The 25,709-nt window shown below is 40.3% G+C and overlaps 1 long non-coding RNA gene across 1 annotated transcript in view; it reads left to right on the top strand.

Annotated features, from left to right (window-relative positions):
• Positions 1-24,722, top strand: part of LOC148148308 (uncharacterized) — a 44,669-nt gene extending 19,947 nt beyond the window's left edge. Inside the window, exons 2-3 of the long non-coding RNA XR_015759023.1 lie at positions 19,676-19,808; positions 23,696-24,722. This is a non-coding gene — a long non-coding RNA (uncharacterized LOC148148308). The remainder of the gene's footprint in view (positions 1-19,675; positions 19,809-23,695) is intronic.
• Positions 24,723-25,709: the final 987 nt, after the last annotated feature.

Raw genomic sequence — 25,709 nt, forward strand, 5'->3', positions numbered from 1 at the left:
GCACTGCTGCCTCATAGTGCCAGGGACCCACATTCGATCCCAGCCTTGGGCGACTAGCTGTGTGAGTTTGCACATTCTCTCTGTGTCGGCTTGGGTTTCCTCCGGGTGCTCCGGTTTCTTCCCACAGTCCAAAGATGTGCAGGTCAGGTGAATTGGCCATGCTAAATTGCCCATAGTGTTAGGTGCATCATTCAGAGGGAGATGGGACTGGGTGAGCTACTCTTCAGAGGGTTGGTGTGGACTTGTTGGGCTGAAGGGCTTGTTTCCACACTGTAGGGAATCTAATCTAAATAAAAAGAATTGTGATCACTATCACTGAAATACTCTCCCACCCAGAGATCTGACACCTGGCCTGGTTCAGTACCAAGCACAAATTCCAATATAGCCTCCCCTCCATTTGGCCTATCTACATATTGAGTCAGAAATCCTGACTGGACATGCCTGATAAAAACTGCTCCATCCAAACTATTTGAACTAATGAGGTCCCAGTCAATATTAGTGAAGTTAATCTCACCTTTGACAAACGCCCTGTTACTTCTGCACCTTTCCAAAATCTTCCTCCATGTTTCTGTTGCTTTTAGGGCCTCTGTAGAAAGCTCCCAATAAAGTGACTGCACCTTTCCTGTTTCTGACTTCCATCCATACTGACTCTGTAGCCAAACCCTCCTCGACAACCTTCCTTTCTGAATGTGATACTGCCCCTGATTAGCAATGCAACTCCCCTACCTCTTTTACCTCCCCCCGCTATTCCTTTTGAAATACTTAATCCCTGGAACATCTGACAACCATTCCTGCCCCTGTCCTATCTAAGCCTCTGTAATGGCCACAACAACATAGTTCCAAGTACTGATCCATGATCTAAGTTCATTACTCTTATTCCTGATGCTTCTTGCATTAAAATAGATACACTGTAACCCATCACACTGACTGCAACTTTGCCCTATCACCTGTCTATCCCTCCTCACAGATTCTTGCACGCTGTATCTAGCTGTTCACTAGCTACTCCATCCTCAGATCTGTAGCTCCTGTTACCACCTGTTATGGACTAGGCCAGACCACTCAAAACATTCTTAAGCAGGCAACCTAGACCATAACTTTGCAATTTGTTTCGGTTAAGTGTACAGCAAATTTACCTGGATTAAGTTAGCTAGGTTGACTACTCGATTTTAAAACAGACAAACATTTATTCACAAAATTACACAATGAAACACAAAGAACAAAATAAAGAACCCCCACAGAACTCAGTCTATCCAAACCAGACTTAAGTATGCTGTTCCGAATATACACAACACTCCCAATAAGCAAACTCCCTTGAAAACCCAGTATAAATGGAACACATGCTTACACGTTGAAGTTAAAGGACAGAAAAGAGAGAGAGAGTTTCCACACAACTCCCTGTTGAACTCACCAGTTCAAGACTGATTTAAACTGCTCAGCTCGAGAGCTGACCACTCCCCTTTCATTATACAGGTCACTTCTAAAACATGGCCACTTTGGCCTGAAGTCACATCAGTTTACATATAAACAAGAGACCTCTCAAAATCCTTTTCATCTCTGTACCAAATCAAGGATAGAGTCTCCTTGAGCCAACGAACAGCTTTTAGAAAAAAATGCACTAGCTTTGTGACACATTCCCCCCCAACCAAATTAGTGTTTAAACCCTCCCCAAGAAGTCTAGCAAACCTCCCACCCAGGATATTAGTGCCCCTCCAGTTAAGGTGCAACCCATCCTTCTTCTACAGGTCCCACCTTCCCCAGAAGGTATCCCAACGATCCACATATCTGAAGCCCTCCCTCTTACACCAGCCCTGCAGCCACATGTTCATCTGCACTTGCTCGCTGTTCCTAGCCTTACTAGCCTGTGGCACTGGTAGCAATCTTGAGATTAATACTTCCATTAAAAAAACTGCTGCCAGGGCAGTTTCCATGAGAGGACAAGCATCCAGACCACAGATCGGACCTGGGTGAATCTCCAGACAAAGGGGGTACCATAGAGGGATAGGGAGCTAATGGAGTGCATGTCGGATGACAGTGTGAGCAAACATGCTCAGTCTTACAGAGAGAAACACTTCATGAAAATGGAGATCAGAACCCCGAAATATTATAAGATTCAGCCCAGCTTCTTTTCTCTACTGAGAACCACCTTCTCAAGCTCCCCTCTCTGTCTTCTCCACCTCACCCACAGCAAGCACAAGGAGTTCCTGAACTTGTAAGAATGAGACACTCCATTCAGTTGTCTTTACAGCAACCACCCATTCCCAGAGATATTGGATATACCTTTCTCTTGAGTATCCTCCTATCACATTTCTGACGCCCCTCCCCCAAGTCCCTCCTCCCTATCTTTTATCTTAGCCTGCTGGACCAACTTTCCTCATTCCTGAAGAAGGGCTAATGCCCGAAACGTCGATTCTCCTGTTCCCTAGATGCTGCCTGATCTGCTGCGCTTTTCCAGCAACACATTTCCATCTCTATCCTCCTATCTTAGCCTGGATCACACACCTTTCTGAAGAATCTCTCCTATCTCCCCTCATACTCTTTTTGAGATTATCTCGTCCCTCAGTCTGATTGCCCTTCTGGCAATGGACTGGTGGTAGGTTCTGAACAGTAGGGTATGATGTATATCCTATCCCTGAAATCTATAGACTGCATGGAAAATCTGATACAAGACAGTTAAGTGTCTGAAGGGCAGTTAATTTTATCAGGCCTCTGCCACAAATGCAACATGGTGTTCCCATTGATCCCCTGACCAATGCATCATCCACCTTAAACTCTAGACTATGTTTCAGGTTTGCGATGACATTTTAGGTCATGGATGTTTCCAGACCCGTTGTATATTTCTTGTATTTTCTGTTTTAATTTCGGGTTTCCAGAATCTGCAGCATTTTAATTAAATATTGGAAGGACTAGAATCATAATCTGTGGACTCTGTCATAAACTCCATTCCCTAGTTACTGACTATATCCCTCTTTGTGGCAACTACCCTGAGGCACATTGAAATGAGCTTCTGACCACCTCTGTTACTTCACACAACTTCATCCATGCTTTTGTACGCTTATTTGACCACTAAAATCTCAGCCTTGCCTTTATTACATCTAGACTTGAGCATTTCAAGTCTATACACATCAATTTGACTTAATCAAAACCTTTCAAGTCTATACACATCAATTTGACTTGATCAAAACTCTGCTGCCTGGACCTAACTTGCTTCAAGTCCCATTCACCTATTACTTCTGTCCTACTTGTTTCCCATTTTAACAACCTTGATTTCAAAATTCTTATCCTTGCTTCAAATCCCTCCAGGAGGTTCTCCCTCTGTATTTCTGATCAGCCCTACAATCTTCTGATATATTCATTCTTCTCCACTTCAAGCCTTTAAGCACTCCTGATTTTAAGTGTTCCACTATTGGTCGGCATGCCTTTAGCTCCCTTTAGGATGTTAATAGTGGGGTTGCAGTGATGGTAAAGCAATTGAATGTCAAGGGACAGTGGTTACATTGTCTCTATCTGGAAATGATCATTGCATGGCATTTGTGTGGTGTGAATGCTACTTGCCACTTCTTAGCCTCAGCCTGGATATTCTCCAGCTCCTGCTGCAGTTGAACATGGATTGCTTCAGTTTCTGAGGAATGGATGAATGGTGCTTAATATTGTGCAATTGTCAGCAAACATCCCTACTTCTGACCTTATGATGGAGGGAAGGATATTGATGAAGTAGCTGAAATAGTTGGCCTTAGGATACTATCCTGAGAAATTCCTGCAGGGATGTCCTGGAGCTGAGATGACTGACCTCCAAAAACCGCCTTGTAAGGAATTATGTCACATGCTGCATTCAGGGTAAACCAACTTATAGTTTTGCTTTTGAAACAAATATTATTTGCATTTTGAGGAACAGGCTGAATGGGCTAATTGACCTGCTCCTGTTTTTATGTTCTTGTTGATTATTTTAGGTGGCCACCAGGGACTTCTCTACAACACTCAAACCAAAGTGGTGGTGCTATTCAGATGCAGGACATTTCCCCTTTGAACTTGACACTCTTACTCTTGGCAGAGATTAGAATATAATTCACCACAAGGTTTATGGAGTTGGTTTTATAGGGATTATTAAATTATTTTATGTTTTAGTTTACTATTTTGTGAAATTGTAGTGATATCAGTTTTAAATTACTTAAAATCACCAGACTGCATAATCATAACTACACATTTTCTTTTCTTTTGTCTGGTTTAGCCCTGACCACTGGAATTAAAACAGAAGCATGCTCATCATATGGACTTTTTGAACAGTTAAGTTTTGCAGCTTTGTGATAGCAAACCAGCTGGTCCCCATATTGCTTTGAAATGCAGAAGTGAGATGTGTTGGCCATATGAAGTTCAAACGTTACAGTTAACAAATACACAAAGAGTATAAGATCTAAAGAGGAAAGAATGAAAATTGTATCTGCCGAGCAGCATTAGTTTTAGCATGCCTATATGGTATCCAAAACTCATAATTGTAATTTTTTTTCCTTGGCTCACTTAATTTGGTGTGAGGAAAGTGTAGCTCCAAAGATTGCTTGTAGTAAATCACATGATATTGCAGTATTTTACAAAAGTCTTGCACATGCAATACCAACTGGGAAAAGAAATACTATGAAAACGGCTTTTGACAGTAAAGGCTGTTCTGATAGAGTACAGTTACAAATCATTGAAAAAATGTTTAAATACTTCTATGCATTTCTTCCAGATTTATTAAAGCTTTAGCATTTTCAATGAGTGCTTCATGTAAAATTGGTTTCTTAGTCAGGAAAGTTATTGAAATAAAAATAGAAATTGTTGGAGAAATTCAGCAGGTCTGGCAGCAGCTGTGGAAACAAAACGGCGTTAACATCAGAACTCTTCCGATTAAGAGTCACCAGATTTTAAATATTAACTCGCCTTTGTTCTCACAGATGCTGCCAGATCAGCTGAGTTTCTCCAGCAATTTCTGTCATTGTTTCAGATCTCCAGCATCTTCAGTTCTTTAAGTTAATGAAGTCTTCCATTGCATGTAATAATGTGCAATTGCAATGGTTGATAAATATTTGTAACTGAATTGGATGTAACAGGTGGTATCTAGTGACTGCACAGACTCTAAAACTGTCTGAGTGGTATAATCCTATGGACAGATTCCGACTAAATGACTCCAGGATGGCATAAGTAGTAACATTCCAGAAATGTGAAGCTGTCTGTGAGTAGAAGACAGTTGAAAAGAAACAGATGCAAACTTCCACACATTTTAAATTATATGATATAAAGAAGTTAACTTTCCAAGACTTTTGCTTAAATCTGTAATAAATTAAACCAGAATAGAGAATTTTCATAAATGATGATGCAGTGCAGATCACAGGAATCGTTCTCCATAAAGCTGGTATTTTGAAAAGCAAAGTGTGTTCTTGTATTCTGTTGTAACTAGCAAGGTATTAAGCATAGAGTATTCAACATTCTGAATATTTGAATTTTATGACCCCATGTTTCAGTTATTCAGTCTCCATCTCAGTTACCGTGGAGTGATTTATAGCTGATATTTGACTGTTTATAAAGCAACCAGCAACTAAAAATGGTTGTGAAATTGTATTTCAGTAGATAGGTGTCCAGCACTTTTTTAGAAAACTGGTGACAAGCAAATAATGATGAGGGTCCTGCACCAGATATAAATTGCTGCTCATTATTTTCATGTTCCACTGCATTTTGGAGGGCTGAACATCTGTGTTGTGTAAAAAGGATTGCTTCAAACAATTTCCTTTGGACCTATTGCACTGAAAATGGAATATGAATCATTTAATTACAATGCAAGGGCAAGAGCCTGTTATTTCAATATTCTGGTTAAAGTTTGGAGCATTACCTGTGCAAAAACATACAAATCCTGTTGCATGAGTTTCAAGTCTTAATAGGGTAGGAAGTATAGGAGTTAGTGTAATATATCAGTGATTAATGTCAACTATTTTGTTATAATTGGGTATTGGAGAAATACAGATAGAGCGGTATGTGGTTGTATGAATTCATGGCTTATGTGATCCCAAACTTCTTTATGGTGTATTCATTTTCAGCTAGTTAGTGAATCTAATGCCAACGATACTGTACAATTGCTGATTAAATGCTGCTCGTCTCTAAATATCATATTTCTGAGATGTTTTGATATGCAGAAGTTTGCAGAGTTCCTTCAGTTCAAATACTTCACTTTGCTTGAAGCAAAAAATGGTTTTCCAGTCTTTTCTGCTTTTCTGAACGGTGAGACAACATTGCACTTTTAAACGCCTTACATACACATTTTCTTCAAGAAACCATCTGCCACTCATTGCGTTATTCAAAGACCCGATGTCATTGAATAAACAGCATCACAGACGACCATGGCTGTGATTCAAACATTACGGAAAAACATTTTATGGCACCAAATATATTTTCAGGCCCAAAATATGTGTGAAAACATTCTATACTACGAATGGGTTGTGTGCACTCATTATGTGCTGCAAGTGCATCAACTGCCATTTAGTTGAAGGCAGTAAAAGAGATGGCTCACATCTATCACTGAAACAGATGTTTACCTTTTAAAAATATAGGCTGCTCTGGGTAAAGCCAATGCTGGCCTGACTGCAATTGGGAATAGGTAGTTTGCATTTACTTACATCTCCTTAAAGGTTCTGCTGAAGACTGTCACCAAAAAGACAGGTTTTCTTTTTCCTATATGTTTATCTGAATGCAGGCACAGGAGGTGCAGGAATGCTGTCTCTGGCTGCACTGGAGAACCAGAACCAGTTGTTCTCCTCTCTCATGTTTGATTGCTTCTCTTTCTCCTTTTGTGCCTTCACTAGCATTTTCCTGAGGGCCACTGGCCGTGATATAACATGTAATTGCGCTTTACCTGTGTGCTGCCTCTGGCTGCTTTGTAGTCACACAACATCTGGTGCTGTATAGAAATTGCAATATTGCCCTTCCGTTTAGTTCCACCAGGCTGGATCCTGCATTTTTCTTTGGCCAAGTGTTAGTTTCATCGAGGTTCACAGCAGGGTTCTCTTTGCAAAACCTAGCAAGATTTCTCACTGCAGTTTACCAAACCCGCTTCATTAACTTCCTGTCTTGCCTGAAATGTGCCCTATTGCTGCCTGATTCTTGCCCTATTCTACAACCTACATTCCTGCAGCAACTTGCCACTCACCAGAATTCTGCCAAAAGACAAGTGCCCACCCCATATTTAAAAGGCCTCTGTGCACCCAACAAGTGTGGACAACCTGCCATTGCCCTTCACCAGAAAACATATTGGCACAGCAGCGACAGATCCACATTGTTCTCGGCATACAGCTGACATGGTTGATGCTTTCTTTCTCATTCTCTCACAATAGTCACTGCTTAACCACCAGCTCATACTTCCTACCCTTCTTGAGCTACATCCAGTCTAGTCACCCTCTCTCAAGTCACTGCTACTCTGTCCCAATGCCCTCTAAAGACCTGTAATTTGTCACTGTTCAGTAAGGTAACTTTACATACAAGAAAGCAATCAAATAATTGCAGGAATGAACTTTTAAATAAAGTCAGCAAAAGTGAACATGAAAACAATGAATGGAGACTCCAGTTTACCTCCACAATACTAACCAAATGTTATTCATGATGATCAATGACTATTTCACAAGACAGATTGACTTCTTCTCCGAACTTTTACCTCCTGGAATTGGGTCCTGTCTGGCTTGATAAAAACTGAGATTTGTCATGGTCAAAGAAAACTTGACCTCAAGTGACTCCTCTTCCTTGAAAGGCTGTTGCCATTCTCCCAGTTCCTCAGCATCAATCATGTTATTTGCTCCAATTGTGCAGAGCAGAGCATGTTAGGATGATGCAACACTGTGTGTCCAGATTATGTTGGTGGGCCCTCTCAAACCAGCAGCAAAACAGCCTCTTCATCAGCCCTATCATCTGCTTCAGCACAGCCCTGGTTCAACCATGGGCAGCATTGTATCTGCATTTAACATCAGCCCAGGCTTTTGTAATGCGGTCATGAGCCACAGCTACGATAAGTAGTCCTTGTCACCCAGTAACCAGCCTTGTAAGGCTCAAGGATCCTCAAACACACCAGGCACAAGAGGGTGCTCTAGAATAAACGAGTCCTGGCAGCTGCTAGGGTAGTGGATGCATATCTCTAGAAAGTGGTAAATTAGAATGGAAACTCAATCTGTTGATGAACTCTGCAGTTTCTTGGATGTGACCCTCTCAGTGCGACATGTGTACAGTCGATAGCACTCTCACCGGGGGAAGCCATCTAGGTTTCTGAATCCTACTGTTCGGGCTGCAGCACTCAGTTCATCATGGGGAAATGAAATAAACTTCTGTGATCTAGCTGAAATGGCATCGGTAAGTGTGCTAATGTATTTGTAGGAGTACGCCTGAGCAATCCTGCACAGGTCATCCATTGCTCCCTGGAAGGAGCCAGTTGCATAGAAGTTCAAAGAAGCTGTCACCTTCATAGCCACTGGGAGAGGATGTCTTATCACTCCTGCGGTTTTCAGTATCTGGCATAATTCTTTCGCAGTGTAATGGGACTTATGGAGCTTGTCTTGACACTGCTGTCACTCAACTGAAGGAGATGGAGTTGGGAGTGAAAAGCTCTGTTCATCCTATGAACCCCAAGTGTCATAAAGAGCCATGCCACTGTGAGCTCTGTCTATACGGGTGTTTCTGGACTGGTTACTGGCGCTGTTCCTTCTGTATCCACCTTCACCCTCTTAGGAAGCCAGGTACAGCGAACAATGACCCAACAGGGGCTGTGTGGTTGACCTTTGCTGGAAATGACTTATGTTGGGAATATGGGGCAAAACAAATTCTTAGAGAGAACATGTAGTTATCATATCTTGTAGATGAGGCTGCACACACTCCTCCAAATTGTGAGCCATGCATCTCCCTGCTAACAAAGGCCATGTCTCTGTCAATTGATCATTAGTCTCAGCATGTACATCAACTGGCGAAGGTGCTATGCTGGTTGAATGACCAAGTGTAAACACCACATCTTTTTATTTTTCTGTATTAGATTAGGTTCCCTGCTGTGTGGAAACAGGCCATTTGGCCCAACAAGTCTACACTGACCCTCTGAAGAGTAACTCACCCAGACCCATTTCCCTGTCCAGACTAATGCACCTAATACTATGGGCAATTTATTATGACCAATTCAGCTAACCTGCATATCTTTGGACTGTGGGAGGAAACCCACGCAGAAACAGGGAGAATGTGCAAACTCCACATAGACAGTCACTTGAGGCGTGAATCGAACCCAGGTCCCTGGCGCTGTGAGGCAGCAGTGCTAACTACCGAGCTACCATGCTGCTCATATTTCTGGCTGTAGATTGAGAAGGGAAAAATAAAAGGAGTATGGAAGGGATTGATATACTTTTTAAGAGGAAGTTACCATGATGTATTGTCAATGATGTTTACACTGCTACTCTGTTCAACCAGAGGAGAAGTCTCCATGGGACCAGGCTGGGTGCAAATTGAGATTTGCCTTGCAACAAGTAGCTGATTGGCTTGTGGAGTTATGACAAATTGTCAATGACAAAAGCTTTCATCCTGTCAACAACTTTGTGATTGGCTCCCAAGTAATTGCACAGCTTGTGGGTATGAATGATAGTCCCAGAAATCTTTAGACTTATGGAAGGGAAGGTGTTGTCTCTCTAGAATAGAAAATACCTGAAAACTGAAGAAAACCAGTTTTTTCTCCCTCACCAGTTGCTGTAAAGCTGTTGCTTTTAATCAGTCAGTCAGAGACTTTATAATTGGGAAGCAATCAATCCGAACCTCTTGCAGGGAAGTGAAACATACTTGGAGAAAAAAGATTGATAAACAACAAGTCCTGACAAACAAAGTGAATCATCTCAGAAAATCCAATGGATAAGGCCATTAAACTGTCTACCCATTTTCTTTTCCCCTCCATCCATAACACCTATGGTTTGTCTGGCTGTGACTGTCTGTATGTGTGTAGGGGAGGTTTTATAAGAGGGTCAGTTATAAATAGTTGTTGAAATTAATTTTATAATATGTTAACAGTTCATAATTGTTTATCTGCAGCTGAAATCTATTTATTTTTATCAATAATAATTTTTCTTAAGTACAAAAATCTGGTCTGCGGTTTCTGTTCACCTGGATCTAAACAGACAGGTAATCCAGTAACTTTGTGAAATTTGATAACATTTTTAACTTCTGTGATAACTTGGGGACTGGCGGGGCTTGATTTCTGACTTGCTGTCCTGATGAGGCACCAACATATATCAGCAAAATTAGAATGCCCGCTCTGTATCTTGGCATTCATTAGGTTCAATCGTAATGTGGACAAGACAGATGATGAAGCAATTGATTCTGCCCACTCTTGTAAGTTCCACAAGTTATGGGTAGTTTGTGGCCCACATTCACTTATTTTGATGTCAGGGTCAGTGCCAGCAATGTGGAACAAAAAAAGACTCTTGAACAAGCAGGGCCCATAACAAAATAATATTTTGTCTGTAAATTTTTAGGCTACTTTCAGGATTTGTGGTGAGGTAAGTCACAGTTTCAGAGCAACAAAAAGTCAAAGGATTGCTCATACAAAGATATTAATGTGATAGAAACCCTCGATTTTCAGAAGATATCCAATATATATCTAAGGCAAATTGGTGATACAACCAACTCAAGTTTGACAGAAACAAGAACAAAAATTGCTGGAGAAACTCAGCAGGTCTGGTAACATCTGTGGGGAGAAAGCAGAGTTAACAATCTGAGTCTAGTGAAAAATCACACAACACCAGGTTATAGTCCAACAAGTTTAATTAGAAGCACTAGCTTTCGGAGCGCCGCTCCTTCATCAATTGTAAGATTATTGTGTCCTCCACAACTACCTGATGAAGGAGCGATGCTCTGAAAGCTAGTGCTTCCAATTAAACCTGTTGGACTAAAACCTGGTGTTGTGTGATTTTTAACTTTGTACACCCCAGTCCAACACCGGCATCTCAAATAATGAGTCTAGTGACCCTTCTTCATAACTGCCAGTCTTCATAACTGAGTCTCTCCAGCAATGTCTGTTTTTGTTTCAGATTTCCAGCACACACAAATATTATGAATAAAAACTGAGTTTAAAAAAAAAGTTAAGATCTTTACAGTTCAGTCTCTGGATCATTTGTAAAGAGCAAATAGTGGAACAGTCAACTGATAATTGACTGATAATAACAGTCAATTTCAGGATTCTTGACTTTGCAGGTTGATTGAAATCTTTTTGTTTTGGTTCCTCTCAGCAGTGACTATCTGGCAGCATTTATAGTAAGATAGAATATTTTTTCCTCTCTATCTACAGTGCAAACATATTTAAAGGCTATTCTCAAACTGTGACCTTCATGGCACATTAGTTCACATGCTAGGGTGTAAGGCCACTATTACACACAGACAAGGATTGGAGTCAGTGGATGTTACTGATCTCCAACTCCTTTCCCCATTGGATCATCTGAATGAATATGAACAGACCTATTTATGTTTGATGGACAATCTTACTTTATTGCTGTTGAGTAGTTTTCTTGCTCGATTGCAGTGAGAAATTTATATACCACTGCCAGAGGGGCAGTTGCCAGGGTTGTGCAGGAAATATTCACTTCTAGCGGGATCCCTGATGTGGTCATGTTGGACAATAGACCACAGTTTGCTAACATTTATTTCAGTCACTGTGCAACCAGTTTTGAACATGTAATGAGCTTCCTGAGAGATCCACATTGAAATGGGGGAACTGAGCATGGGAAAAATGCTTTCTTTTATACAGCTTTGTTAAACTACTGGTCCATCCCATTGCATTGTGGCTTATTGCCATCAGATTTACCAACGGGTAGAAAACTGATGATTCAACTGCCCATCCTACCAAAGAGATTGGCTCTAAATTTGAGCTCATGGGACCAAACAAAATTTGTCAGAAAAACAGTCTTATCCGGAGCAGCAGGCGACCCACAATAATAGACTGCACTGTTCACAAAAGTGCCACACTTAAACTGAGGACAATTACTATGGATAAGAAACTTTAAAAGGATTGGTATGGTTTTTCCAGGGCTAGTGAATCAGTTGCAATTGTATCTTGCCTGGTCAGTTAAGGAATATGAAAGAGAAAACATAGGGATCTTGTCTCATTATGAACAATTAACCGACTTACCAATCTTCTAAGACCAAAGAGAATACATTCTGGAGAAATTGTTATGCTCCAGTCTGCCTGGAATGGTGATTTCAGAGAGATGAAGAGATGGGGCATTGATAAATAAATATAAATATATATCTATATCTATATGTATACTAATTGCCAGTAATATACTACGTCTCAGAATTCAAAACTTGACTGACAGCAGCATTGCACACAAAAATTTAGAATGATATTTTTGCCAATTTACCGCAATTTTACTGATTGAATTTAAATCTAAACCCTACATTATATTTAGCTAATTAACGTGAAAACTAAGGAACATCAAAATAAAGAACAGGATGCAACATAAAAAGCAATCAACATTTTTTCTCTTTTAGTTGAATTTCTTTCCTAAGAAGGGGGGAAGGGGCATTGGCATTCATGGGAATGTGGTACTAGGTCTTGGCTTACCATGGCTTACAGCCTAATTCAGGTTCAAGTCCGGTCTGGCAGGAAATGCCACACAGTGTTTCTTTTTTACTTTGGAAGACAGACAGGCAGGATTTAGGGACTCAGCAGCCTATTAAATCATCCAGTCATCAGGGATTTTCAGAGATTACTCTGAAAGAACACACAACTGAGGCAGACTTTCCCACAGATTGTTCAATTACTCTATGTGTACTGCATAATCCATTCAGCCAGCAATGCGGGCACTTTGTAAAATAAAAAAGTAACACGCAGTTTTTAATAACTAAGTGACTTTAATTATCCTGGGAAAGTAACAGTTGCCTTGGGCTGTACGGCACATATTCATAATTAATGTTACAAAGAGGTATTGTGAAAAGATAAACCGTGTTCATTGCTATTAGACTCAAGATTTTCCTCACTTTAATGTGCTACATTGAAAAACAGCAGTTTAAATGATTTGTAATGCAATCTAATCTGCCAGCAACCAATCAGCTGATTTCCAAAGAAAGAATATTGCCAGCAACAATGTGCAATATTTTAACTCTCACAAACTGCTTCACGTTAACAGTATTTGGATGTATAATGTGAGTACATATTTGAAGGGTTATCAGACTAGTTGTCATGGATTATTCCAATAGAAAGAGTCTCTTCAGTTCAGCTTTAGCAGTCTCAGGAGTTTGTGGAAGCTGCACTAATTGTCCTCCATATACACCATCAGTCCGGAAGTCATCTGAGTTTTATTAAAATGATCAATTAGTAGTTAAATTAAAAAAAACTATTTCCAGTATTGGCATGAACTCCATGCTGCCCTTGATGTGTTATATTTATCCTCCTTGGGAGAAGACCAGGAAGTAGAAGTCTCTTTGAAATCATACCTTGATGACATGCCGAGTGATGGAAGGTTGTAATCTGCAGCAGACTCAGTACTCAGAAACTTGACCCCACAGGCCTGCACACCAAGGCATTGTTGATAACAGAATAGCCAACTTATCTCACTAATGTAATCAATGGGTGTAGATCTGCCACAGGCCACTATAATCTTCCTGTTCAGCGTTAGATAACTATGCAAGCCAATGCCATATGAGGATGATTCTAGTGGAACTTGCAAAAGGAAGCTAAAGGGTCTGCAATGGAAAGAAAAATGGTCTTACCTACTTAAACTCTGCCCTTTTCTTTATACATAAGGGACCTAAATCTCAGCTCTATGAATTGGTTTCTAAACAGTCAGGGAAGTGGGTTGTCTCAGTAGAGATAGAACACTTGCTCTATATTAGAACAAAACAATCCCAACCCAGAAGGATTTCTCAGTAGCTCATTTTAAGGGGATATTAAACATGATGATAAAAGACAGACACATATGCCAGACACCAGGACTTGGAACAGGGTTATATCAGCATCTAAAAACAGAAGCACAGGGATCTAAGGGGATTGCTGTTCTCTGGTTGGGTTGGGGCAGCTGTGCTTGAGCTGGGGGTAGGAGGCAGGGCAGGGGCCTGGGCCAAAAGCAGCAATGAAGTTGGTTATTTCTGCTCCTGCCCCGGCCAGACACACCAAAAGCCAAAAATGAAATTGTGCTAAGAAGAGTTGTTACATAGTTATTTAAATTTCCAGCAAGTTTGGTGGAGGCTGGATTCCTTTGCTGAGGAAGAACATAAGCTCTGGCACAGTCTTGTGATTATCATTTACAATGTTATTAATTGGTCATAAGCACCTAATAGTGGGCAACAATAAACATTGTTATCCCCTAACATGCTGACATCATTGTGCAGCTTTGTAAATAATCGAGCACACAGACAAGCAATGAAACATGTGCTTTGAGGATGACTAAAATAACAGTGAAACAATTTAAGTCTAAGCATTAAATAATAAATGTGCAGGTATTATACAAGTTTATTATTTTATGTTTCAATCTGTTTGATTCATTGGCTAGTGAGTGTATCAGTGAGTGTATTTGTGAGTGTATCAGCACATTTAGATGTACATATGTTTGAGTAGGTGTTTCCATAATAATGTTCTAGAAGAAAGTGAGGACTACTGATGCTGGAGATCAGAGCTGAAAATGTGTTGCTGGAAAAGCGCAGCAGATCAGGCAGCATCCAAGAAGCAGGAGAATCGACGTTTCGGGCATGATTCCTGAAGAAGGGCTTATGCCCGAAACGTCGATTATCCTGCTCCTTGGATGCTGCCTGACCTGCTGCGCTTTTCCAGCAACACATTTTCAGCTTTCCATAATAATGCCCAGAAACATAGAATTTGGTTCTGTTTCCCTTCCTTGACCCAAGCACCACAAAGCCATTGGCAGCACTCCATAGCTGCACAAGCTAAGGTCAGCTAACTCTGCAAATGAACCAGGCAAGAGAAAAGCTTCTGACATGATGAATACTTCATGTGAGGGATTTTAAAATATGTTGCCGTATGCAGATAACATGATGAAAAATTATATTGGTAGAAATCATTATTGCTTAATCTGCATAACCCTTTACTTACATAAAGCTTTACTTATCTCTGTTTGAGTTGAAGGAAAAGGGTGAGTGAGTGCCACAGTTGACAAATTGGATTTGACATCCACAGGACACACAACTGAAGGTTATGACATGTCCTGAATCAGGAGTTTAGGATCTTCAACTGATCGAGCTGAAACGTTGCTTGAGCTGTGCTTTGATCATCCACAGGATTGACAAAGAAGAGTTTCACTTTTCAAGGGCAAAGAAGTTATATGCATTTTGTGTAAAGTTTTATTATAAACTGAATTGCATAGAGTTAAATCCTCTATTAAAACACATGATAGAGATAGCTGCTGGATAGAAGCTGTGAAAAATTAAACTTGTTAAATTGACCAAAACAAATTTCTGATGGCACTGCGATATACAGCAATGATGTTCCCTTTCTTGTTTGCAGTTAGCAAGAATTTTATTGCTTGACTTATCTGCCTGAACTAAGATCATCTAAAAATAATAATGCAAATGTTTAGCTGCAGTTGTATTGGTTACATACTGTAATGTTCCTGTAATATAATAAGAACAAGCAAATTACAATTAATTTACAATCCAAGAACAAATTATAACCCATCATATAATTCATATCACTCAGTTAAAATTGTATGAATTCTTACTAAAAGTGTTTGCTTACAGTTGATGCACAGTTAAGAATCTAATGTCCAAACCAAAGCATGATCCACATTTGTGGCACATAAGTTGCACAATTTCCATGGAACCCTTGGCAATTGGCACCAATAATAAAAAAGGAAGTTTGAGTTCATGTTAGACATGCCCAGAATAAAGTATTATGATTCAAATCTAAATTTAATTGTAATAAGGTCTTACTAGAGGGTAGGCCGTCAGACCTCCTGGATTATTAATATGTAAGAAATGTTTGTCCTTGAAAGTATGTTATGAATGTTTCCATGCTCTTTTTACACTGAGAAAAGATTCTAATCCTATAAACAGGCATTTAAAAATGTAAATGTTTGAATTGTCAAATTTTAAAATGCATTCTTTATCTAAGAACATTATGTCATAGCTGCACAGCAATGTGATGATGACAGTCTTAAGCCTCAAGCCTGCTTTTATCCAGACAAGCCTTCTGCAGCGAAGCATGCAGACTGTGGGAAAGGACTGCTGAGGCACGCGCCAGATAAGATCATACAATAAGTGATACAGCTCTCTGGAACACACCATCGCTTTCGTATGCAAACACCCTTACTTAGCTTCTTTTCTTTCCATCCTGTGCTACTCACCTTTCTCAAGTATTTCCACCACAATAATCTGTCAGGTAGAAAATAACTGAACAAGCCCACTATTCTTCTCTCTGGTTTTCCCATGTCATGAACAGACTACAGTTTTTTTTCTTAAAAATGGTTTTCCCTTTTATCTTCCACTCTCTGGCCTCCGAACAAACTCCCTCTATTTCTTTTTTCTGAATAGGGCTTGACTAAAGCTACAGAAAAAGGCTCTTTATATTTCTAGCCCTTGCAACTGACATGGAACAGTAGTAGCTCTTAATTACTCAGGAAGTGACAATGTCAAGTGTTTTGAAGGCAGCCATGCACTTCTTATTGATTTCTGTGCATTGTTACTAGTCGTGATTCAGGATTAAAGTACAACACTTTTCAGTGTTTTGATTTCTTTTCTAATCTTCTCCAAGAATCATCCAGTAATTTTTATATTAAACAAAAAAAGAATGTTTGAGGCTGACTAGGAAATCCTAATTGCCAATTTGCAATTGAGAAAGTCAGCACTTGGCCAATTCACTGGTACTTCAGTTGCATTAAGCCATACATAAAAGGAAACAAGAACAAGATTTCATCAATTGGAAAGCACATTGCTGTGGTTTAAGTAATTTTGAATATTCAATGTTCTATAAAATGTGCCTAGATATATAAAGCTTTCCTTCTATAAATAAAGAAAGGTGAAGTAATTTGTCTATTTCTAGCTGTGTGCACTTTATCTGCCAAGGAAACGTTCCTGGGAGGCAATCATAAAATGAATATATGAACATTTACAAAGGGTAGAAAAAGACAGATAGACAGTGATGTTATGGTGCAACATCTCCAATTTATCACCCACAACTTTCTTTGCTGTCTACCTGCTAGCCGTTATCATTTGGGCCAATTAGGTGAATAACCGAAAAATAATTCTCTTACCGTGAAGTTTATCAAGCAAGTTCGAGGAGGCCACAATGACTGAGAGACATATTTAATCTTCTATAATTATGTAACCTATCCTCATCTGGTTATCCTTTGAATGATTGCAAGAATCAGTACTCACTGCACATGCCCAAAAATTGCACCAGAGTTTGACAACTCTGTGAAAACAAAAGCCTAACATCTAACTTAGTTCTGTACCTTTATAATTATATCTATGTCCCAGATATATCTGGGTCTTTGTAATGCTGACTCAAATTGTCTGCCCACATGGACCAAATATCACCATTTAATTATTTTGAAAACCTGAATCACATTTCTTTGAAGTTCATTCTTTTTTCAAGTGTCCCTGCTTTCCATTTCTATTGTAGTAATAAAAAGTATATAAACCTGGTGTCAAAATAGTGACCATCCTCAGATCCATTTCTATGTACAATGTACTCTCCAAGAGAACTACAAAAGGGTGCCATATTCTAGATGAAAATTTACGAACCTTATACAGAGATTAAATAATATTTCCTATTTGAACTTAACTTCCCTGCAAATACATTTTACCATTATTCTTCATGCAAACTTTGCACAGCATTGATCATAGACTCTCAATGGTTTATGTGCTACAATCCAGGTTTCAGTAGAATTAGTAATCCTGCGGTGGCTACGTATGCTTGGCAGAGCTTCCACCTTGGTGCATAATGTACGAACCACCCATTGCTTCAAGGCCTCATTACCGAGGCCTTGGTATCAAAATGCACCATTGGAGGCTGTACTCAGAACAGTTACACACAATTTTGTCTGAGTATTTTTGCATTGGGCAAGCAGGTGGCTGAGCCTTCAATGGTCATTGACAGGCAGCTGTCAATGTGATTGAAAATTTAGGGGTAGCACATTTCAAGCTTCACTTTCAATTTGTGTTTGTGGATCACATTTCATTGTCAGGAACTATGGCACTTATATAATGTTCCCTGAAAAGTAGATGGGACAACTGTAAAATCAGTGTCACAGTTGGTGTACTATATCTGTTGATTATCCATCTCTTGTTAAAATTTTACCTGTGGCGGGGTAGTTGTCAAGTGGCTCAGCAAGTAACCACTTATAACATCTCCCAAAACCATTGGTAAACTCAGCCTGGTTTTGAGCTGAGGGATTCCTTTTGATCAGGGGCCTTTGCTTAGAGAAGCACCCTCAATGGTGAACCCCACTGGACTCCATTTTCCCTCACCCTGATCATCTGATTCTGGCTGCATCCTTGCTTATACCTGTGTGATTAGCTCCAGCAGAACTGTCCCACTTACTTCAGTATTTATAAAACATCCTCCAATTAAATTATTCAAAATTGCATATATAATTTGCAAAGGGAATTCTGGAGTTTGTTTTGTTAAAGGCTTAGTCTACAGAGCTCCACCAATGATAAAGATACTGACCAATGTAACATAAAAGATACAAAGTCTTTTTCAGTTTTTGATCTGAGCTGAGTTGATCTCAGTTAGGACAGAAGGTATATTTGAGTCAACATCCTTGGGGAGAATTCCTACCTGTTGTATATTTTTATACATTGCAAAGAATACAGAAAGGTTTTTTTTCTGATTACATACTTAGTTACATGCTTAAAGGTGTTTAAGAAGGGACAATTATGAGTTAAGTGAAATATGAATTGGAGGGAAATATCTTGTATTTGTGCATCATCACTGATGAATCTTGTTTATTCAAACACAGTTGCTGAGTAGATAATTTTATTTTGCTGGGATTGCAATTGTAGGTTATTGATGAGCCACCTTCTCTGTAATGGTGCTGGTTGAAAATGCCAGAAATGTTTAGCAAGTCAGCCAGCGTCTGTGGAAAAGACAACAGAATTAAACTCAGTGCATTACATTTACTTCAAAAGTGCCACATTTCTCCAAACATAAAGAATTTTGGCCATCCAAGTTTCAGAAACATGACATTTGAGGAAAAAGAAGGAACCAAATAGAGTTCTTTGAAAAAAGTAAGATATCAATTTGGAAAGATAAGGCACCCTTTGGGAGAGATCCAGTGGCCCTTTTGGATTGTGAAGAATAGGTATTAGTGTGCATAAACTCTGTAGAACTGTCAAACTGTGAAGTTAATTCAGTGGCCCTTCCCAATATACTTTGAAGAAAAGCAGTTGGCCTACTGTTGAAATAAAATCAATGCTTGCAATTTCACTCAGTGTTTGTTGACATAAGACTGCATGATATCACTAAAATTATTTCTGCTTGACTGCTTTCCTTATCACAGTGAGGAACCTGTTTAATTGACAGCTTCAAATGGTTATATACAGACTGTTTTTGATTTGGGCTGTGAATAAAAAGCTTGTTTTTAAATACAGGACGCTTAACCGGAGTGATTTTTTAAAAATTCAATGAGCAAATTTAAAAGGTAAACTAATGTCTGTAAAAGATATTTAGACTTTACTTTCTTTCATCTCACCATAGCTCCTGGGGTCTACCCATGGCAGATACAGGGTGAGTTAGCATGGAACATAAAAGTGCAAAAGATGCTGGATGGAGGTTTTGTGTTGGCATGAGTGGCACGAAGACAGTATACAGAGCATTAGGAGTCAAGAGGGTGAGTATTTGCAGATTTTGGCATTGAGGATATGAGAGACCATTGGAATGGCTAGAGAGACTTGAACCTTTCAACTTTTGGCCTGAATGTGATTTAGCAGTATGTGGGTAATGAGGACTAAAGGAATGGTTTTTATTTTTCTTGCTTTTCTAACAATGGAGAAAAAGCCTTAGATTATCAAGGTGGGTCTTAGATCCAACCTGCCTCAATACTTGGCGATTTGGCAACCCATGTGGCTGCCTCTGAACTCTTTCTGGTGCCTGTAGTCTAACTCCAGTTAATACCTGCTGACAAAACACCCCCCCACCACTCCTCACCCTATCCTGAATGAAAATTAGACCATTCAGAAAACTCTACCCCAAGTTAGGTTTGTAAGTCAGAAATTTTGGAAACATTTGGCGCCTGGTTTCTGTCATGTGACCAAAGTATCAATTTTCCATTGTCCACACAAATGGGTCTGACAACTTGGGCATTGACACATAACAATGTTTTAATTTCACCCATTTGCATCTCCTTGCCTTAGAATGGGTTTCTTCTCATATTATTCTGAAGGGGAGAAGTCTGGAAGTTCATTGTGAACTATCTTCTACAATTAAATGGACAATAGCAGTGATTTACCCACAGGAAAAGTTTGTTACATTTTAATGCCTTCTCAATCAAAAGTTTTAAAAGATTGCCTTTTAATGTCTTATCCAGGCAAGCAGGTTAACTTCCATGTTCATTTGAAGAAAACAGATCACTTGACCCTTCAATTTCATTCTGTTTCAAAGTGATGTGACCATTCTCCATTTCCCATAAATCCATGAGCATACCCAAGTTGACATGAGAGCTATCCTGAGCCAAATTCCATTTGATGTTCACTCCCATCATCATTAATTTCAGTGGCCAATCAATCAGCTCCAAAGATATGACATTTTGATCCATGTGTTTAAATCATTCCATGATCATGTCCTATCTCTAAGAATCCCATCTCTCTGTTTAAGTCAGTCTGTGGTCACTCTCTTCCCATTGGTATATCTTCGTGAAGCCCTTTAATACTCATCGTGACCAACTCTCTATTCCTGTGATTCTTCATGTGTGCCTTCACTGGGTGGTGTCACTTTGTGGAATTCTGTACCTAAAACATGTCCCTTGATCTTGCTGTTCTTAATTAAGAAACTGCTTCATGACCAAGCCTTAATTCAGTTTAAGCTGATTTCTCCTTTCCTTGTGCCTCTGTGCAGTGCCTTGGGACTTCAGCCTTAAAGGCTTTACATAAAGGCAAGCTTTTGCTATTTATAGGGTATATGGACTAAATTTAATAGCTTTTTTCACGAAGTGCAAGTAGCATTGAATTTGGTGGATTGATTCTCGCTGTGAGGCCCAGTGTGTTTTCTTGCTATATTTTACTAAACTAGCTGCACTGATTAACGTTTCAGCCTTAGGGTCCGATTTCTGTCCCACCTGACCTTGTGCCTTTTCTGGAATAACTTACCACTCACTAGAGATCCTGGAATAGATGAGCTTTCCTGATGGCATTTTAGTTTGATTGTAGACTATTTTCAGTGGCTAAATATCATTAGCAGAGTTTGTGTTTTTTTTTTCACCTGCGGAATAGTAATGACATAAAGGTAAAGGTAAACTGGGCCACAAGCTGCTTTCTCATTGGTGAGACACCACTGGTGGTGATTTAATAACTTGATTGTGTTTTTTGAAGAAGTAACAAAGAGAACTGTTGAGGTAAGAGTGGTAGATATGATCTATATGGACTTCAGTAAGGCTTTCAACAAGGTTCCCATGGAAGACTGGTTAGCTAGGTTAGATCACATGGAATACAGACAGAACCAACCATTTGAATACAGGACTGGCTGGAAGGTAGAAGACAGAGGGTAGTGGAGGGTTGCTTTTTAGACTGGAAACCTGTGACCAATGGTGTGCCACAAGGATCGGTGCTGGGTCCACTATTTTTCGTCATTTATATAAATGATTTGGAATTGAACATAGGGGGTATAGTTAGTAAGTTTGCAGCTGACACCAAAACTGGGGGTATAGTGGACAGCGAAGAAGGTCACCTCAGAGTACAATGGGATCTTGATCAGAGGAGCCAATTGGCCGAGAAGTGGCAGATGGAGTTTAATTTAGATAAATGTGAGGAGCTGCATTTTGGAAAGGCAAATTAGGGCAGGACTTATACACTTAATGGGAATGTCCTGGGAGAGTGTTGCTGAACAAAAAGATCTTGGAATGCAGCTTCATAGTTCCTTGAAAGTGGAGTTGCAGGTAGATAGGATAGTGAAGATGACGTTTGGTATGCTTTCCTTTGTTGGTCAGAGCACTGAATATAGGAGTATAGGAGTTGGTAGGTCATGTTGTGACTGTACAGGACATTGGTTAGGCTACTATTGGAATATTGTTTGCAATTCTGGTCTCCTTCCGATAGGAAGGATATTATGAAACTTGAAAGTTTTCAGAAAAAATTTACAAGGATGTTGCAAGGTTGGAGGATTTGAGCTATAGGAAGAGGCTGAATAGGCTGGGGCTGTTTTCCCTGGGGCATTAGAGGCTGAGGGGTGACCTTATAGAGGTTTATAAAATTATGAGGGGCATGGATAGGATAAATAGACAATGTCTTTTCCCTGGGGTGGGGGAGTCCAGAACTAGAGGGCATAGGTTGAGGGTGAGAGGAGAAAGATTTAAAAGGGACCTAAGGGGCAACTTTTTCACACAGAAGGTAGTGCGTGTATGATAGTGAGCTGCCAAAGGAATTGGTAGAGGCTGGTACACTTACAACATTTAAAAAGCAGCTCTAAATCCTTCTTATTGAAATAAGAAGGATTTAGAAAGATATGGACCAAGTGCTGGCAAATGGTACTAGGTTAATTTAGGATATCTGGATGAGTTGGACCGAAGGGTCTGATTCTGTGCTGTACATCTCTATGACTCTAACCCGAGGGTCACTATGCCTCAAGTGAACGGAGAGATTGAGAAAGAGTGTAACCTCAACTGTGCAGGAATTGAACCCATGCTGTTGGCATCACTCTGCCAACCAGAATTTATGAACTCACAGTTTGTGAACCATCCATCCTACCAACTTAGCTAACGAACCACCATTAATGATATAGGAAACCAAAAGGTAGGTAAATAGAGAGTAAAACTTCAAGTAGACTTAATTTAAATTAAATTTTTTAAAAATATTTATTTTAGTGTGGCAATGGGAATAATTGTTTGCCAGCTCACAATTTTCATTAGATTGATTTAAAAATAGAAAATCTCTCGAATCTTTTTGAATTTGTGCTTTAAGTGCTGCAATTCCAAGTTGATTTATCATTGGTAACCTGGTTGAGTGAACATATTGTACAAGACTGCCTAATTTTGATTATTATGTGCATATTGTCTGCTTTGACTACTCATGTCATGAGTTTGAAAATTATTTTAATTTTCGATCATGATTTGAGCAACCTGATAGTCAGTCAATCATTCACTCAGCTATCTCCAAATGTGGCTAAAGTAGGACATAGAAGACTTTAGCCACTGATCATGAAGTAGATGGAGCAGGACAGCAGATCAGACCAGACTCATCACTGGAGAACTCAGAGTGAAAGAGGTCATAGACGTGAAGTGGGAGGGAAAGCTGAAATTTCAAAACAATAAGGGTTTGATTTGAATAGACTGGGGATGGACAGTCTGTACAGAGACTATGAGTGAGTAGGAATGGAATGTAGCCAGCAGGACTTTGGATAAATTGGATTCAATGTAAGCAAAGATTGAAAAATTGGTGGAGAGAAGCTAAAGACAGCAAAGGTAAGGGTAATGTTGTAAAGCCTATCTCTGAGCTAAGATATGGTATTTGAACTGCACTACAGTTGAACAGGATACTGACAATATGCCCATCTTGTTCAATCTTTCAGAACAACTGAGAAATGTTGGATAAGGAACAAGATTACAGAGTTTTGGTTCGAAACCAAACAAACTGACCTCAATCTCGTGAGTGGCAAGTTTGCGAACGTTCAAAGTTTATCTTTGATTTGACAATTAAGAAATGGATACTTTGCTGGGCTGGCAATATGGATGTCACTGATCATATGACACCGGTTGATCCAAGTTTTTGGATAGTTCTGAACAGCAGTTAACAAGAGGAAAAAAAATTCCATTACCTTCTTGGAATGTGACACTCCTTCTACAGTGGAACATTTTGGCCCCGTCAATACAAAGAGTAACAAATGAGATGTGTACCTCAGCTACTTCTGAACAAAGGAGACGACTAAAACCATTATCGTTTGACTTACTACTAATGATTTTACAGTCATAAGCCGCATAACATAATATATTTTGTCCAAGACATTGGGTCCCAACTCATTACCTAATTTGCTCAACTTGAATGCTCAGTCACGTGTTTGAAATCTTCTTTAATTATACAATCTTTAATTACTTTCCTCTGAATTCAAAATCTCACAAAAGTCTGATTTCTGGAAAAGCAAAATCACTGTATTTCATCTGTGTCCTAGAGTCATAGAGTCATAGAGATGTACAGCATGGAAACAGACCCTTCGGTCCAACCTGTCCATTCCGACCAGATATCCCAACCCAATCTAGTCCCACCTGCCAGCACCCAGCCCATATCCCTCCAAACATTAATTCTCAGTTTATTCCAAAATCACCAGCAATCTGACTTTATCTGAGCTCCTGTAAAAGAATAGCTTCTATGAACAGAAAATTTGTAAAAACCTCAACTGGACATTGACTTACTGAACTGAAAGCAGGAAGGATAATGCAATACGTCTCTGCCCTTTCATGGCACAAATTATCTGACCGCATAACAGGGGTCATGATATTTAAAAGCTGTAGCAGAAAGCTAGAGTTGCATTTTGTTAGCTTAACTGTGGAAGATTATTGCTTTGTTCAAAATCACCAGGGGTCTGGACAGAGTAGATGGGAGAAAGTGAGGTCTGCAGATGCTGGAGATCAAAGTTGAAACTTTATTGCTGGAACAGCACAGCAGGTCAGGCAGCATCCAGGGAACAGGAGATTCGACGTTTCGGGCACAGGCCCTTCTTCAGGAATGAGCAGAGAGTGTTCAGCAGGAGAAGATAAAAGGTAGGGAGGAGGGACTTGGAGGAGGGGAGTTGGAAATGCGATAGGTGGAAAGAGGTCAAGGTGAGGGTGATAGGTCGGAGTAGGGTGGAGGCGGAGAGGTCAAGAAGAAGACTGCAGGTCAGGAAGGCGGTGCCGGGCTGGAAGGATCCGGCTGAGACAAGGTGGGGGGAGGGGGGATGAAGAAACTGGTGAAGTCCAAGTTCATCCCCTGCGGTTGGAGGGTTCCCAGTCGGAAGATAAGACGCTCCTCCTCCGACCGTCGGGTTGTTGTGGTTTGGCGGTGGATGAGTCCAATGACCTGCATATCCTCGGTGGAGTGGGAGGGGGAGTTGAAATGCTGTGCCACAGGTTGGTTGGGTTGGTTCGTCCGGGTGGCCCAGAGGTGCTCCCTGAATCGCTCCGCAAGTAGGCGGCCTGTCTCCCCAATATAGAGGAGGCCACACCGGCTGCAGCGGATGCAGTAGATGATGTGGGTGGAGGTGCAGGTGAATCTGTGGCGGATATGGAAGTTTCCCTTGGGGCCTTGGAGAGAAGTGAGGGGGGAGGTGTGGGCGCAAGTGTTGCACCTCCTGCGGTTGCAAGGGAAGGTGCCGGGAGTGGTGGTTGGGTCGGTGGGGGGTGTGGATCTGACAAGGGAGTCGCGGAGGGAGTGGTCTCTACTGAAAGCTGATAGGGGAGGGGAGGGAAATATATCCTTGGTGCTGGGGTCTGTTTAGAGGTGGCGGAAGTGACGGCGGATGATGCGCTGTACATGGAGATTGGTGGGGTGGTAGGTGAGGACCAGTGGGGTTCTGTACATGGAGATTGGTGGGGTGGTAGGTGAGGACC

The sequence above is a fragment of the Chiloscyllium plagiosum genome, unplaced genomic scaffold, assembly GCF_037043375.1.
Source record: "Chiloscyllium plagiosum isolate Xiang-an unplaced genomic scaffold, Cpla_swu_hap1 HiC_scaffold_13, whole genome shotgun sequence".
Taxonomy (NCBI): Eukaryota; Metazoa; Chordata; class Chondrichthyes; order Orectolobiformes; family Hemiscylliidae; genus Chiloscyllium; species Chiloscyllium plagiosum.